The 17,020-nt window shown below is 33.1% G+C and overlaps 1 protein-coding gene across 9 annotated transcripts in view; it reads right to left on the bottom strand.

Moving 5' to 3' along the window:
- The window catches only part of Pan3 (poly(A) specific ribonuclease subunit PAN3), a 140,079-nt gene that overhangs the window by 76,297 nt on the left and 46,762 nt on the right, over nucleotides 1-17,020 (bottom strand). The window lies entirely within an intron of this gene.

Genomic DNA, 17,020 nt, shown 5'->3' with positions numbered 1-17,020 from the left:
TTTTAAAAATCCCTTCTTCCAGGAGGCTGAGGCAGGATGTTTTAAAAAGTTTGAAGTCGGTCTCAGCAACTTACTGAGACCCCATCTCAAAAAAATAAACCCCATCCCAAAAAACATTTATTATTAAATCCCCTTTTCCACCACAACCCCCATCTTTCTAGCTTCCTTTCTGCAGGCAACCACAGATCAGCTTTCTATTACTATATAAATTTTCTAGAATTTTAAATAAACAAATTATACATACATATGCATGTGGTGTTTTCAACTGACTTCTTTCATTCAGCATCAAGATTCATCCATGTCATTGCATCTATCAACGTTTCATTTATTTGCTTAGTAATCAAGAATACAGATTCACAGAACAATTTATTTGTCTTTATTTATTTATTTAGGCACTGGGGATGAGAAACAGGTTAAATTGCAGTGTTGTAAGCAGACATCCTTGTCTGTCTTCTGATCTTTTGGAGGAAGCATTTAATTTTCCAGCAATGAGTATGATATTAGATGTAGTATTTTTTTTTTAATAGATGCACTCATCAGATTAGGAATGTTCCTTTATATTCCTAGTTTGCTGAGAATTTTCATCAGGAATGGATAACTAGATTACGTTAAATGCTTTCTATCTACTGAGACAATGATCATATTGATTTTGATTGGCTAATATAATTTTATCAACTGCTTTTTAAAATACTGAACCAACTCATTACAGACAAGTTCCACTTTGTGGTATGTTATACCTTCACATTTGATTTCCTAAAATTATGTTAAGAATTTCTTCAACTATTATATAAGTGTTATTTGTAGCCTTGTATTAATGGAATGTCTTTGGTTTTGATATCACATTAATGATAACCTCATAGTTGGGTTATATTCTCTCCTTTTCTTTTTTGAAAGTTTGTGTCAAATTTGCACTACTTTTTCCTAAATGTGGGGTATTCACCATTGAAGCTATCTTGGCCTTCTTGTGATAAGGTTTTAATATGTTTACAGAGAGAATGAAGTTAATAATATATTAAGTAGTATGTGTCTTTTGAAGATTTTTTTTCCATTTCATCATGACAAATTTATTGTCATAAACTAGTTCATAATGTTCCTTTAGTAATCCTACAATATCTGTAAAAGCTAGTGATGTCACCTATTTCATTCCCAATATTGGTAACTTCTCTCTCCCATTTTTTCCTAATTTATCTGCCTAGATGTTTATCAATTTAATGAAACTCCTCAAAGAATCAGCTTTTGGTTTCATTATATTTTTTCTATTTTTGTTTTCAATTCTATTGGTTTATTCTCTAATCTTTATTTTCTCATGGTTCAATTGGCTGTTTTGTCTAGTTACTAAGGTTAAAGGTGTATCACTGATTTGGGAATTTTTCCTCTTTTCTAATGAAAAAATTTGGTACTACACACTTCCCTGTAATGCCTGATTTCATGGCATCCCATAAATTGTGATGTTTTCATTTTCATTCAGTTCAAAATACTTACACACTTGACTCCTGAATAAAAGTACATTTATCCATTTTCGAAATATGTAAAAGTTTCCAAAGAGCTTTCAGTTAGTTTTTTTCTTCTTTGGTACCACGGATTGAACTCAGGGGCACTCAACCACTGAGCCACAACCCCAGCCCTATTTTGTATTTTATTTAGAGACAGGATCTCACTGAGTTGCTTAGTGCTTCACTTTCGAGGGGCTGGCTTTGAACTCACAATCTTCCTTTCTCAGCATCCCGAGCAGCTGGGATTAAAGGCGTGTGCCACCATGCACGGCCTGTTACTGATTTTTAATTTAACTGCATTGTAGTCACAGAACATATTTTTAGGACTTAAATTCTCTTAAACTTATTGAGACATTTTTATGAATTGGTCTGTCTTGGTTAATGTTCCATGTACACTTGAATAGAATATGTATTTGGCAGTTGCTGGGCAGAGTGTCCTATATGTGCCAATCAGGACAAGTTGTGTTTTGGAGTTGTTCAATTTGCCTATCCCCTTATTGATTGCTTGTCTTTTTCTTCTATTACTAAGTGAACAGTGTTGAAAACCTTAGAACTGTCGGTGTCACCATGTAGTATACCCGGGCTTTGAAAACTCTGTTGTTAGATGCATAAAACATCCAATCTCTTGATGAACTGTCACTTTTATCAAATGATTTTCTTTATCCCTGGCAATATTTTTTGCTTGGAAATATACTTTCTCTGACATAGAATTGTTGCAGCTTTCTTTTCACTAGCATGATATAACTTTAAATCTATTTTTTAATATTTATTTATTTATTTATGCGGTACTGAGAATTGAACCCAGTGCCTCACACATGCCAGGCAAGTGCACTAATGCTGAGCCACCGCCCCAACCCCTAAATCTACTTTTGTCATCTAGTTTAAAGCAAGTTTCCTGGTAGCTTCATATAATTGAATATCCCTGAATGTTATTATGGTGTTTAGACAATGTACACTTAATGTAATTAGTGGTGATTGGATTTAAATCTACCATCTTGCTTTTTTTTTTTTTTGGTTGGTTTATACCATCTGATGTTTTTTGCTCCATTTTCCCCTCTTTCTCATTCCTGGCTGCTGCTGTGGATTTGGGGGGATTAACTGAGTATTTCTATGATTTCATTTATCTCCCATCCTGACTTATTAGCTAAAACTTTGTTCTATTATTGTAGTGGTTGCTTAAGATTTTTAAAGTACATACTTTAACTTATCACCACCAGTCTTAGTCTGCTACAGCTGTCATAACAAAACACCAGACACTAAACAACTGAAATCTATTTTCTCAGTTTTACAAGCTAGGAGTTCAAAGCAAGGTGCCACCAGGGGTAGTTTCTTCTGAAGCCACTTTCTTTCTTTTCTAGATGGCTGCCTTCTCACTGCATCCTTACATGGCCTTTTCTCTATGTACTGGCATCCCTAGTATCTCCTTCATTTTAGAAGTCATATTGACTTAGGTCCCCAACATTTTGACCTCATTAGACTTTAATCAACTCTTTAAAGGCCTCAACTCCAAACAGTATAGTTACATTAGAGGTTAAAGGCTAGAAATTCAATATATATCAATGAGGGTGCAGGGGGAGTTGACATAATTTAGTCCATAACACCAATTACGACCCAGCTTTATTAGTATTTCAGATACAGTATGAAAAGTTTTCCATATTATACTTCTCTGTCTCCCCTCAAACTATTTTACTATTGCCATATTTTTCTACATGTTATAAACCTTATAAGCTGTTACTTTTGCTTTGGAGGGTCAATTATCTTTCAAAGGGGCTTAGATTGTAAGGGAAAATGTTTCTTGTATTTACTCATATAGCTAGCTATTTCCTGGGTTCTTCATTCTTTTAATTACAACCTTTAATATTTATTTAAGTATTTATCTGTTGGGGATAAATTCTTTCAGCTTTTGAATATCTGAAAATGTCTTATTCCACATTACACCCCCCCCCTTTTTTTTTGACAGAGCTGGGTATTGAACTCAGGGCCTCATGCTTCCTGGGCAAGTCACCAAGCTACATGCTCAGCTAGTTGAAGACTCAAAAGAAATAGTATCTTTCACCATATTTCACCAAAGATAACATCTTCTATTATCACAGTCTTGTGAAATAGTTATTGGTGTCGTAATTTTAATTGACACATCTAACCTGAACTTCACCAGTTTTTATGGGCACTCCATTTTTATATTTTTCCCAAATATAGAATTCTAAGCTGACATCATTTTTCCTTCTATAGTTTAAATATACTGTTATACTGATTTCTGGCTTATATTATTTTGAAAAGACCTGGTATCTGTATTTTTGTTCCTCAAAAATGCACACCACCACTACCCCAGGCTGCTTCTTTGATGTGTCTTGGTAATAGTTTTCATGTCTCTTGGACTTGAGATTCACTAGGTTCATTGCATCTGTGGGTTTACAGTTTACATCAAATTAGAAATACTTGTCTAATATTTCTCAAAATACTTTTAATACTCCCCCTGCCTTCTTCAGGGAATCCAATTACAAGTATGCTAGGAAATTTGATGTTGTTCCACATCTCACTTTTTCTCCATAAATGGCTTTTTGAGCAACTTCTACTGCTATGTCTTTGAATTCACTACCCTTCTACAAAGTCTAATCTGTCATTAACTCAACCTATTTTTCATTTCAGACACTATAGCTGAATTATAAATGCTGAATTTAAGTTTTTAAATAATTCTTCCATGTTTGCACAAACATGTTTAATATTTCCTCAACACAGGGGACAGAGTTACATTTAACTGTTTTGGTATTCTTTTATACTATTTCTGTATCACTTTTGGTTCCGTTTTGATTAATTCCATCTTCTTCTTTGTATGGTCTTACCTTTCTACTGTTAACTTCCTTTTAACTTTTCACAGGAGGACAAATATTGTGACTTTTGTCTTGTATTCCTTTTGGGGTGGGGAGAATTACCGGGAATTGAACTCGGGGGCAGTCAACCACTGAGCCTCTCCCCAGCCCTACGTTGTATTTTATTTAGAGACAGGGTCTCACTGAGTTGCTTAGCACCTGGCTGCTACTGAGACTGGCTTTGAACTTGCGATCCACCTGATTCAGCCTCCAGAGCCACTGGGATTACAGGATGCATCACCACTCCCAGGTGGTTCTATGTTCTTTTAAATATTCTTGACCTTTGTTTTCCATCGTAAACTTGTTTAAAAATTTGTTGATCCTTTCAGGTCTTGCTATTAAGTTTGATTAGGAGGGCACATATTATAAGGCTTATTTGGCCCCACTAAGGCAAATGTCTTCCCATTACCCTACTTCATACTTTATCAATTATGAAGTTTTGCATATTAGCTGGTTAGAACAGGAACTAATCTATGTCTTATGTGAGCTCTGAGAATTGTTTCCTGTCATCTTTTCAGGAATTTTCTTTTTCCAGTTTAAGTATCCACCTCATTCATTCACATTCTCTGATTAGTTCTCAGCTAAAGACTCAAAGGGTGTTTAGCAAATCTTCACAGTTCTTTCTGTGTGTAGACTCTCTGTTCTTACTACTTTTTATTGTGAACTACAGCCATCTTGGCTACTGCAGATTTCCAGTTAGCTCTTCTGAATTCAGGAGAATGCACCAGGCTTAGAAATTCTCCCAAAGCAGTAAACTGGGGGTCATCACTGGGCTCACCTCATTTGTTTCCCATTTCTCAGTGATCATTGTCCTTCACTGTTCAATATCTAATGTCTTGAAAACTGTTTTTTCATACAATGTTTTTAGTTTTTTAGCTGTTTCTAAAGAAAAGTTCAATCCCTGTTCTTCCATCTTGGCCAGAAAATGAATCTCTTCATGTTTTTCAAAATAAATAGGAGTTCCTTATTTGATCTTAATTTATCAATATATAAATTTCAGTCAACTCTTTTTTATTGTTAGATTAGACACCCACTAGCAGAGAGGTGCTTTGCAACTATTATTTCAAACAACGTATGAGCAAATCAACCTACTTTCCCCAAGTTGATTTCCTTTTCAAGTTTTCTTGTGCTTTCTATATGATGTTTTTTCTAAACAAATAAATTATGTCACAGTTCAATAATCCTTTGATATCTCTGAAGTACCAAGCTACTGAGTTTATTCTACATGCTACATATTTCTTAAATTCAACTTCTTCTACCCACGTGACTGTCAGTGTCACAGTTTACACCAATATCATCTATGCCCAGGCTTACTGCAACACTGTCCCAAATGACTGAAAAACTCCAAGATTTTTTTCATCTCACTTCATCATCTACATTCCAGCCAGGAAAAGAGAGAACAAGAGAAAACACAAAGAGGAGGAAAATGGTAAGAAAGAAGGGACAGAGGGAACAAAAGTTTTGTTTGATGACTTTATTGTTAAAATCTACTATATTCTAGTTCTTGGCCTAACTGAGTCAGTTTAAAAAAAAAATGGTTTAAAAGAATCCAGAAATAAAAATAATAAACAAGAAAGAGAGAGAGAGAGAGAGAGAGAGAGAGAGAGAAAAGAAATGAAACAGAGAGGAAGTTCTATTAATCTTTACCTTGTCTACTTTGTTACAAAATCAAGACTTCAATCTTCTATCACTGCTACTTTTGTTTTTCTATTTTTCTGGGTATCAAAGAAGCATAGTTAGGACTAATTTAAGATTCATGTCCAAAGTGTGTGTGTGTGTGTGTGTGTATGTACACTGGCAAAAGCAAAAAGCAGTGAATTTTGGGGAAAGGCAGAAGATGGGGTACTAATAATAATGGAGAAAGGCACAGAGAAGGAAATTTATTTGCCTTGCTAAAATGATCTTAAGTCATAAAAAGATGAAACCCACAGACATAAGAGCAGTACTATTAAAGCTATTTTTACTAGTTTCAGTGTTCATATATAACAGAGAATGAAGAGGTACAGAGTGAGAAGGAAAAGTCAAATGGCTAACTAGAACCTCTGAGTTCACATTTCCACAAGTTTGATTTGGGGGGGGGGGGTGGAGTTTTGTTTGTTTTAAGTAGGTTTTATTTCCTCTTATTTTAAGCATATCCAAATATGGTCAGTTAAAGATTTATTATCACTGGCTGGGGTTGTAGCTCAGAGGTAGAGTGCTTGCCCAGCATGTGTGAGGCACTGGGTTCAATTCTTAGTACCACATACAAATAAATAAATAAGATCCACTGACAACTAAAGAATATTTTTTAAAAGATTATCAAAATATACTCAAATTTCTGGGTTAATCAGAAACTGACCTATATAAAACAAGTCAAGTGCCATCTTCTAAGTTAAAAGAAATCATATAAAAACTATTACTATTTTGAAAATAGTCCAGTAATACAGTTTATGAATTTTCTGAAGCAAACTAAGTTTGGCCCTCTGATTTGAGCGCCTCAATAGAGAAGGTAGAATTTTCTAAATTAGTTTAAAGTGGCTGAGAGAGCAGAAGAAAGTTTATCATTAATTATTTCACATCAGTGTTCTTTTACATAATCGTAAGGGCAAAGAACACACATGTATATCGGAACCCACAAAATGAAAATCAATTAATATAGCAAGCTTTATATTTATTATAGAAAAAAATCATCATGAGCTCAACATAAAGTAATTCTCTGTACATAATAGCTTAAAGCTATAAGCGCCTAAATTTGCAAAATATCTGTTAGTTCCTCCTTTACAGAAAACTGTAAGAAGCTGATTACTAGTACAAACACTTCTAGTCATAAAACCCTCTCCTAGTATACCCTTTTTTTAAATTTTATTTATTTATTTATTTTTTAGTTGTTGATGAACCTTTATTTTATTTATGTGTATGTGGTACTGACAATTGAACCCAGTGCCTCACACATGCTAGGCAAGCGCTCTACCACTAAGATACAACTCCATCCCTCCTGATATACCCTTCTTGAGAATAATAAGATAATATGTATCTAAATAAGAAATAAGCATCTCCTTTGATCTACCAAGCCCACATCTAGGAATGCTAAGGAGAAAAATGACACAACCAGGAAAGATAAGTTTAGCACAGCATTTTTAATTTATTTTTTAATGAAGAAAATAAGTAAAATATCTATTGGCAGGCTTCTGGTTATGTGGATTATATATAGTATATATAACAGTGTATAGATACTGAAAATTATATGGAATGATATACTTTTAAGATGGAAACCAAACCATATCACTGTTGAGTTAAATAAAATAAAAATTAAACTACAGAACAGCAACAACAACTGTTCATGTAAAATGTTTTACTAATGCCTAAGTGGCGGGAGGGGGAACCATGTATACAGGATGTGTGTAAAAAGAAACTAAAATGTTAAGAAAGATATTATCTCTGGATAGAGAGGTGGCAAAGTATATTTTTTGCTTTCTTCTTTGTACTTTTCTGGAGTGGCTGAAATTTATCTTGAAGTATACATAATTTTAGAAAAATGTTTTAAAAGAAAGTTCAACATTTGTAAATTATAAAACCACTTACACCATTCCCTTTCATTTGCATGTCACTATAGAATGAGGTGATATTATAAGAATTCATATATAATATGCAACTTTTGAGACCAGTAAATTCAACGCATGCAAAAATGAAAAAAAATCTGTATCTAAAGTATAGAAGATATTTAAAAACAAAACCAGATGAGCTGCTGCTCATCTGCTACTTTTATCTGAGTTATTACATGTCATTAATAGTCATGGAGCATACCATCTAGTCACTAAAAGTAGCAAAAATATCAATTTAGGTTAATGAGTAGTCCAGGAAAATCACACTATCACAGCATTCCAGAGAGGCCTCACATAGCTCCAATTAACTACGTCCTATCTCCATGCATATCTCCTATCCACAGCTACAAAATGGTAAAACCCATCTTTTACATTCCACAGTAATAAGAAATTACTTAAAAGCATTTTACCTACCCAAGAATCCTGCTATATTTAATCAGAAAACTTAACATACATTAAGAATTTCAAATTTTTTTCCACAATAATATGTCATAAAACTACCAAGGAAACTTTAAGAAAACATGTAAACAATTTACACTTCAGGACTAACATTAGGCCAAATACTCACTAGATAATAAACACTAATTAAGGTTCACTCATTCTATTATTTTAATAATACCTAAAATTCACTGTGCTAGATACTACGAGAAAGACCTATCAAACCAGTACTATGTTACACTATTTCACAAGCTAGCATTTCACACATACAAATGTATTCTGAACTCAACTGCACAATCCCATAGAACATCCATGTATCAAAAAAAAAAGGAAAAAAGAAAAAAGTCCACATTGTGCTACATAATGTTGGCCTTCATGGTGAGATATATAAATAACTAATTAGAACAATAAGGTAAGTGGGAGGAAAAAGGGAGCAAATGCTTAATGCTGTCAGTCAAATCTGTATACTAAGACCATATGCTTGAATTAAATCCTAAAATTTTGTTTGCTAAATCAAGACAGAGAAAAGGGTATATCAAGCAAAACAAATGTTGGAAAAAAATGTTCAAAGGCAGAAGCATGAAGAAGAACATGGTACTTCTCATGGAACTTGGGAGGTACTGCAAGTAGTTCAGTAAATCCACAGCAGTAAGCAAGAGCAAATTCAGGAGCATCTTGAATGCTTTCTTAAAAAATATAATCTTTTGATACCAGAACAAATACTCTGAAGTTTTTAACCTTAAGAAATACATATGAAAGAGTATTTTAATTTAATTTCATGGTAAAACAACTCTAAATACTCCTTTCTATGTTTTTACATTTTCAAATTGAGGTTTTCTTCAGAGCATATTTTACTGAGTATTTGTGTTTCACAATAACAGACTCAGAAATTTCAGTCACTAAAAGCCATTTATTTACTAAGATATGTACAATTTGGATTTTTAATTTTTGTGCAGCTACAATAATATTTGATAATAATATTTATGATGCTTTCATGAACAAAAGTATATTACAAAAATAGATGTATTTCACTATTCCTTAATAAAAATGGACATGTACATTTATCATTAAATGTTTATTTTCACCTCTGAGTATATTTTACCAATATTGTTATAAAATAAATCACATACGATTTAAAAATATATATATAATCTTTTCCAATAATAAAAAAATGACAAAGATAAAAAGCAAGATCAGAAAATAAGGCACCATTTTGAGAATTAAGACCAGAAGCAGGAATCCAGACAAGAAATAATAATGGTAACAATACACATAAGAAGAAAAGGGATGGGGGATAGATAAATTATAACTTATTAAGAATGAAGATACTCAGCACTAAAAAATAACAAAATCATGGCATTTGCAGGGAAATGGATGGCATTAGAGAAGATTATGCTAAGTGAGGTTAGCCAATCCCTAAAAATCAAATGCCAAATGTCTTCTTTGATATAAGAAGGGCGACTCAATACAGAGCAGAGAGGAAGAGCATGAGAAGAAGAGTACCATTAAGCAGGGACAAGAGGTGGGGGGGAAAGTGAGAGAGAAGGGAAATTACATGGAAATGGAAGGAGACCCTCATTGTTATACACAATTACATATAAGAGGATGTAAGGGGGAAGGGAAAAAAAAAGAGAGAGAAATGAATTACAGCAGATGGGGTAGAGAGAGAAGATGGGAGGGGAAGAAGGGGATTGGAAAGGCAGCAGAACACAAGACACTAGTATGGCAGTATGTATAAACGTGGATGTATAACCAATGTGATCCAGCAATCTGTACACGTGGTAAAATAAGAATTCATAACCCACTTGAATCAAATGTATGAAATATGATTTGTCAAGATCATTGTAATGTTTTGAGCAACCAATAAAAAAATATATATTAAAAAAAGGGGGAACTCAGAAATGACTGAAACATTTTGAGTTGCATATCACATTAATTGAAGATTAAGTTAAGATACAAATAAATAATAGGACCTCAAATAAAACAGCATTCTTTCTGTAATTTGAAAAAAAAAGAATGAAGATAATTTCTAAGTAGCACAAGCAATAATTCTTAGAGGACAAAGAATGTCAGAAAGAAAGCACAGACTGGACATTGAGTGATACGAATAACCAAACTAAATAGTGGACAAACAGTTCTAAATACGTGAGTATGTACAGGTGTATGTACAAATGTACAGTTTTTAATTTTTGACATGTTAAATTTCAAGACCTATGCCATACAGATAAAGATATTCAAAATAAGCTAGAAACATAATACTTAAGAGTCAATGCAAAGGGCTGGAAGGCAAAAAAATATCTAGGAGTCAAATATGAATAGGAAATAGCTGAAGTAATGGAGAGGTGGGAGATGACCAAAGGGTATCTGAGGAGCAGAAAAGAGAGACAATGACATAACCTGGGATAGTTGAGGACCAGGAGGAGTTGAGGACCAGGAGGGGCTGAGGGCAGGGTGGGGGTGGGGAGGAAGGGGAACTAATAAAGAACAATCTAAGAGAACAGAAGTTTCAAGAAGAGTAATAGTCCACATTGTCAACTGCAGGAGAGAAAGGGCAAAAAAGAATGCCATTAATTTTATCAGTTAGGTCATCTTATCAAAAATAGTTTCAACAGAATACTCAAGATGGAAAAATAATGGGAACTAAGAAGTGAAGAAAAGATAAAAAGGTAGCTACAAAAAGTAGGAATCATGCCCCAAATTATATTGCACCTTCACTTACATGTCCTACTGATCATGTGGCATTCTTTGTTCCAGGGTTTACTAAATAACAGGAGAAACTTGTGGCATGTTTATAAGCCAGAACAAGGAAAATCAATAGAGGGAGGGACTATCTAAAGAATTGAAGAGTTAAGTGGAAGAATGAATTGCCAGGAGCAATAAAGACAGGTAGTAAAGGAGACAGGAAGAAAAACAGGAAGAAAGGATAAGAATGAAAACATTACAGAAAACATTACAAATGATACATGAGCCAATTCATTCTCAATAGTCCCTTTTATCCCACTCTGAAGAACACAAAGTCTTTACTCAAAAGTGAAAAGAAGTTAAATAGATTTGAGAAGAATGTGAAAGGTTTAGAATAGCAGCTAGAGAGAAGAGAAGGGGTCTAAGGTGGGGTAAGGGGCAGACAGTCGTAGATTTATAGTAAGGCTATTACAGCTACCTCTGTAGTTCTATATTCTTTCAAAATCTCAAAGAACTCAAAGGTTCACGTTTATGACAGCCTAAATTTTCCCAAAGACCAAAAAACTAAAAACCACCTGAAATAGCAGTAATGAAAGAGTAAAGTTTATTTATCCAGTGAGTTTATAAAACCTTCCTGAGATCTTTAAAGCATCAGTCAGAAAGCAACTAGAATTCTCAAGAGATTTTGTAGGCCAAGAGGTTTTTAATGTGAGCTTTTGTCCTAAACACTTCTCCTAAGAAATGTCATTTAATTAGACTACAAGGAGGATAAAAATAGCATCAAAAGAGATACTGACAAGTAGATGATGATGTCAGATAGATAACATATCACAGTCCAACAGTTCTCATTCACTTATATCATTTTGCTGTGTAAGCTAAAACAACAGTAATACTTGTGATTCACAAATCCACTATTTTAAAAAGTCTGAAACGAACATAATTTTATTTAACATATCACTATTTTTCAGCAAATCTTAATCAGCATGACAAACTTGCAAAACTATACATTTCCTCAATCCTTTCACACATGTTGGTACCTCATTCTTAAATGAAGAAACACATTGTTATCCCTTCAAAATAATAATAATGAGCTGAAGTTGTAGCTCAATGGTATAGTGTTTGCCTAGCAACTGAGGCACTGGATTTGATCCTCAGCACCATACAAAAATAAATAAAGGTATTATACCCATCTACAACTAAAAATAAATAAATACATAATAAGGAACTTTCACACTAATTTTTTAAAACATCTGAGTTAGTACTAAAATGTAGGAACAAATGTCACTAACTCATTTTAAACATACCATACCATACACATGTGAATATAACCACAGACTGCACTCTAAATAAGTAATATAATGAAGACCAATTTTAAGAGCTAGTGATAAAATAAGGTAAAACTGGGAGAACAAACATTTGTTTAGTATCTATTACATGCTAGGAAATGCAGATTCTCACAATTCTAGCTTAGGTGATAAAATGTTTCAGCCCTAAGCAATGACATTTGAACTGTGCGATCAAAGAACAAATGAAAGAACTTGAATTCACATACAGATTAGTCAGGCAAAGTAACATGTAATCATGCTAAGTAGAAAAGGAAAATTCAAAATGAATTTGCCCCAAGGTGAAATAGTGTTGCTAATATGAATCTCAGGTGATCTTCAGTTTGGTTGAAAACTAATTAAGAGTACTACCAGGTTCAGAAGATTAACAAATATCAATAATACTTAAACTAATGCTAAAGTTTAAATTTTAAAAAAGTGTGAAGATCTCTATCTTTCAAAAGAAATCACCATATTGTGTTTTATGTGATACTAAAACTAATAAGCAGTGGTAACATGGTGGCTATAAACCCCATAAAACCTATGATTCATTTTTTTTAAATTGTTATTAAAAATCTTAGAAATAAATTACTTTAAAATTACACATTATTCAATAAAATTAAAGTGGCATTTAGAAATAAACAAAATTGGGCTGGGGTTGTGGCTCAGTGGTAGAGCACTTGCCTCTCAGATGTGAGATGCTGGGTTCTATCCTCAGAACCACATAAAAATAAATAAATAAAAGATACGATTGACCATCTACTACTAAAAAATATTTTTTAAAAAGGAAATAAACAAAATACAGGAATAACAAACACAAATTTATTCTCAAATATTTATAACCCAGTAAAAAAACAAATTAACACAAAACAATAACTGTTAAACATCAAGTACTGTGGAAACAGTACTATAAAATACATAATGTACAATATGTAAGATACACTACAGAACAAATTATATACACACATGTGTATGTATGTACTAGTGTGTTTGTGTTTCCTCCCAGATGTTTGAATAAGTATTCACAGGAAAGGTAGCATTTTAGCCATCTCCTGGAGGAAAAAGAAGGGAATTTTTTTTTCAGTCTCTGTTAACAATGATGCAAACCTAGCAAAGTAACAACTGACAGTATATTTATCTTATGCAATATGAAAGGCCCCAAATGATTAAAATGAGTATGTTCACAGACAGGGAGAGACAGCCCCAGAAAGGTAGGAAAGGACAGTTCCCAAAAAGATTTGATAAAAATTTGGTAGAAAAATCTCAGGATTTAGAATTAAATAGATCTTGGCCAACAGGCCTTTCTAAACACAATTTCCATATATGTCCAATGAAAATAATATGCCATTATTGTTGTAAAAACTTAATATGATAGCATGTGTATATTGTCTAATTGTCTTTATTAATGAATAGGTAAAACCCAATAGTTTCCCTCTCATAAGAAGTGGTAAAATGTAGGAGGTATCAAGGAAGAAGCCCAGATATTTAGCTTCAGTGACAAGTAAGACGACAATGCTATTAACGGAAGCAGGGATATAGGAAAAAAATTTTTTTAAATCAGTGGATTTGGAGAACAGAAAAATAAACTGAGTTTTAGACATCTCAGATCTGCTGTGATAGTGGGATACAGGTCTACCTGCAGAGATATCAGAAGGCATGAAAAATCTGGATTTCAATCTCAGAAGACAATTCTTAACCAAAAAAATTTTAGGGATCAACAACGCAGAAGAAAAAGTGAACCAAGAAAAGGAGTGCAGAAAGAGCCAGAAATGAAACAAAGTTAAGAGTACAAAGAGGAAAGAGTTTAAAAAAAAATACAAAGGCAGCCATCAGTACCAGATAAAACTGCTACATTTGACAACTAAGACCTCCAGCAAACTTTTTATTTATCTATTTTTCTATTTATTCATTCATTCATTCATTCATTCTACACATATAGAGCACAATTTTTCATGTTTCTGGTTATATACAAAGTAAAGTCACATCATTCGTGTCTTCATACATGTACTTAAGGTAATGACGTCCCTCTCATTCCACGATCTTTCATACCCCCATGCCTCCCTCCACTTTGCCCTATCTAAAGTTCCTCAATTTCTCCCAGCCTCCCCCCCCCATCCCCATTGTGGATCAGCATCCATATATCAGAGAAAACATTCTTTCTGGGGATTGACTTACTTCACTTAGCATAACTGACATCAAACTGAAGACATTTAAAGTATACATGGGTACTAAAGAAATGAGAGAAAACAACAGAAGCCACTTCATGAGTCCCCACTTGGGGACTTCATATATCTAGGAATAGAGACTAGATAGTTTTATTAGTATTTCAGACAGCCATATGAAAATAAATTTACCTTCTGCACACCTACAAAAGATTAAAGAAAATGTTTCTTTGATTCTCTAATTAGCAATTCTGAACATATATATTTGAAAATGAAAACAAAAACCACTATGTTATAAATGTCATGTTGGCAGATTCTTGGCTAAAAAGATAGTTATTGAATAATAAAAGTTGGGAATCATGGGCCTCTTTAAAGAATTCCAGAAATGAAGAGAATAAATGCAATATGAATGACTGTGAATCACTGGGTTCAAACTCAGAGATTTTATTATTAATTTTTTTATTGGTTGGTTGATTTTCAGAAGTGGAAAAAGGCCAATGTATTAGATCAAGATTAAGAAATCAATGTAAATGACATTTAAAGATTTTTTTAAAAGGGCAAAGGTCACTGAATATAAGATGAATCATAAAGAAAAAGGACTAGCCGTTCAAGTGCTGCAAAGGAATGCCTAAATTACAACTCATGTCTAGGAAACTATGTAGGCATTCTTATTCTCAAAATAAATTGTTAAACAAAAGCTCAATTACCCAGTCAGATGAACCAAGTATGTCCTAGCACAACTAAAGTTTCATCATATAGAAATAAAGAGATTTTTGAACTTGAAAAACTTTGGTTCAAATTTCTGCTCTTCTACTGACTGTTTAAACTTAATATAACTTAGCTTCTCTGAAGACATTTTTTCATTTAATAATATCTATGCCACAGGCTATAAGAAAGACCAAGAAAATATATACAAAGAGATTAGCACAGTGCTCGGCTAAACCCGTTAAGAAACACTTATAATTACTAAAATAAAATGTAAACATTCCTCTGCCTTTACAATTGAGAGACCCTAAGTTTTAAAAGAAAGGAAACAAATAAAATGGAAAAGACTAATACATCTGGCTGTACAATCCTTTAAACTTTATGTGTCAAAAATATAAAACAGTTACAACATAAACAAAGCCAAAAACAGGGTATGGAATTCACTTATATAAATTATTTTTGTTCTACAACAAACAGATAGGAACTTCAATGTCTACATAAAAAGACATGCACACACATAGCACACTGACATACTCTTTGTGCTAAATCAGCTTCTCACTGAACTATTCCAGGTTCCCATTTTAAGAATTCTCAAAGACAGTAATGGAGACTAGCTGGGTAGTTTTGAATACTTCAACATGTGGCTCATAATGTCAGGCATTTTAGAGCTTACAAAGCTTTAAACTTGAGGCATACATAGCATTCCTTACGCCCCATACTCAACCCCTGCAGCTGGGGATTGAACCCAATCCCAGGGTCTCATGCTCAATAGGTAAGTACTCTACCACTGAGTCACATTCCCAGCCCACTTCTTACTTTAAAGCAAAAGAACCATTTGGAGCAAAAATGTAACTGTAGTATTTGAAATACATACTAGATTCAGATGACCCCAATTCAATATTTCACATTATTTAATGTAAATCTTTTAGCAGCTGTTTTAATTAAACATAAAACATAACTTAAGTGTATATTCTTACACCAAACTAATGGCTTTTCAAGCTATACTAAACCTCTAAACCTCCACTGGGATGGGAGAAATTGTAGGAAGTTGAGTGACAACGTCTTTGTATTGGTCAGTGTTCCACCACCACAACCTACAAGCTGTTCCAGTTGAACCTATATTGGCTCTTAGGTAGTTGGGGCCCAATTTCTTTTCAGACTTCCTTTCTAAAACTGAAAAATAATTGTAATAATTCATATTGAATCTCTGACCTAGTGATCTCAAAGATAAGAAAAAATTCATTTAAAACTATGTTACTAAAAATAATCAAGAGCCAAAACTCTAATGAAATTTTAAGTAGAAATAATATAATGTAGAATTCCCTGGGCTTCCTCCACATTATCTTTTTAGAAAAATACTTCCAAAATTTCAGTGCGGGGGAAAAATACATTTTGTAATATTTCTGGAATAATTTCTTTATTCCTGTTCCAAAGCAATACAGATATTGCTACTATGTTAATACTAAACTAAAACAAAATATTGTTGAACTTTTTTTTAATATGAATTTGATGATAGAAATAAAACAAGTTAACTTTGTTATATCTTTCTGTGTATGATACGTACATGCAGGAGATAGAAATTCACTCAAAGTTTGGGAGGATAAATATGTTACCTTTGGCTAAGCTGAAATTCTGATTAAGATTACTAGCCACAGTATACAATTAACATTTTTTAAAAATGAAATATAATAAATAAAACTCAAGTTAAAATGGAATATAAAATCATTCTGTATGTAATTCAAAATCTCACATAGAAGCTTAGTCCTTGAG

The sequence above is a fragment of the Marmota monax genome, unplaced genomic scaffold (assembly GCF_021218885.2).
Source record: "Marmota monax isolate L192 unplaced genomic scaffold, Marmota_monax_Labrador192_F-V1.1 WCK01_AAM20220418_F8-fsc00011, whole genome shotgun sequence".
Lineage (NCBI taxonomy): Eukaryota > Metazoa > Chordata > Mammalia > Rodentia > Sciuridae > Marmota > Marmota monax.
This window is presented reverse-complemented; position numbering and strand designations above follow the sequence as displayed.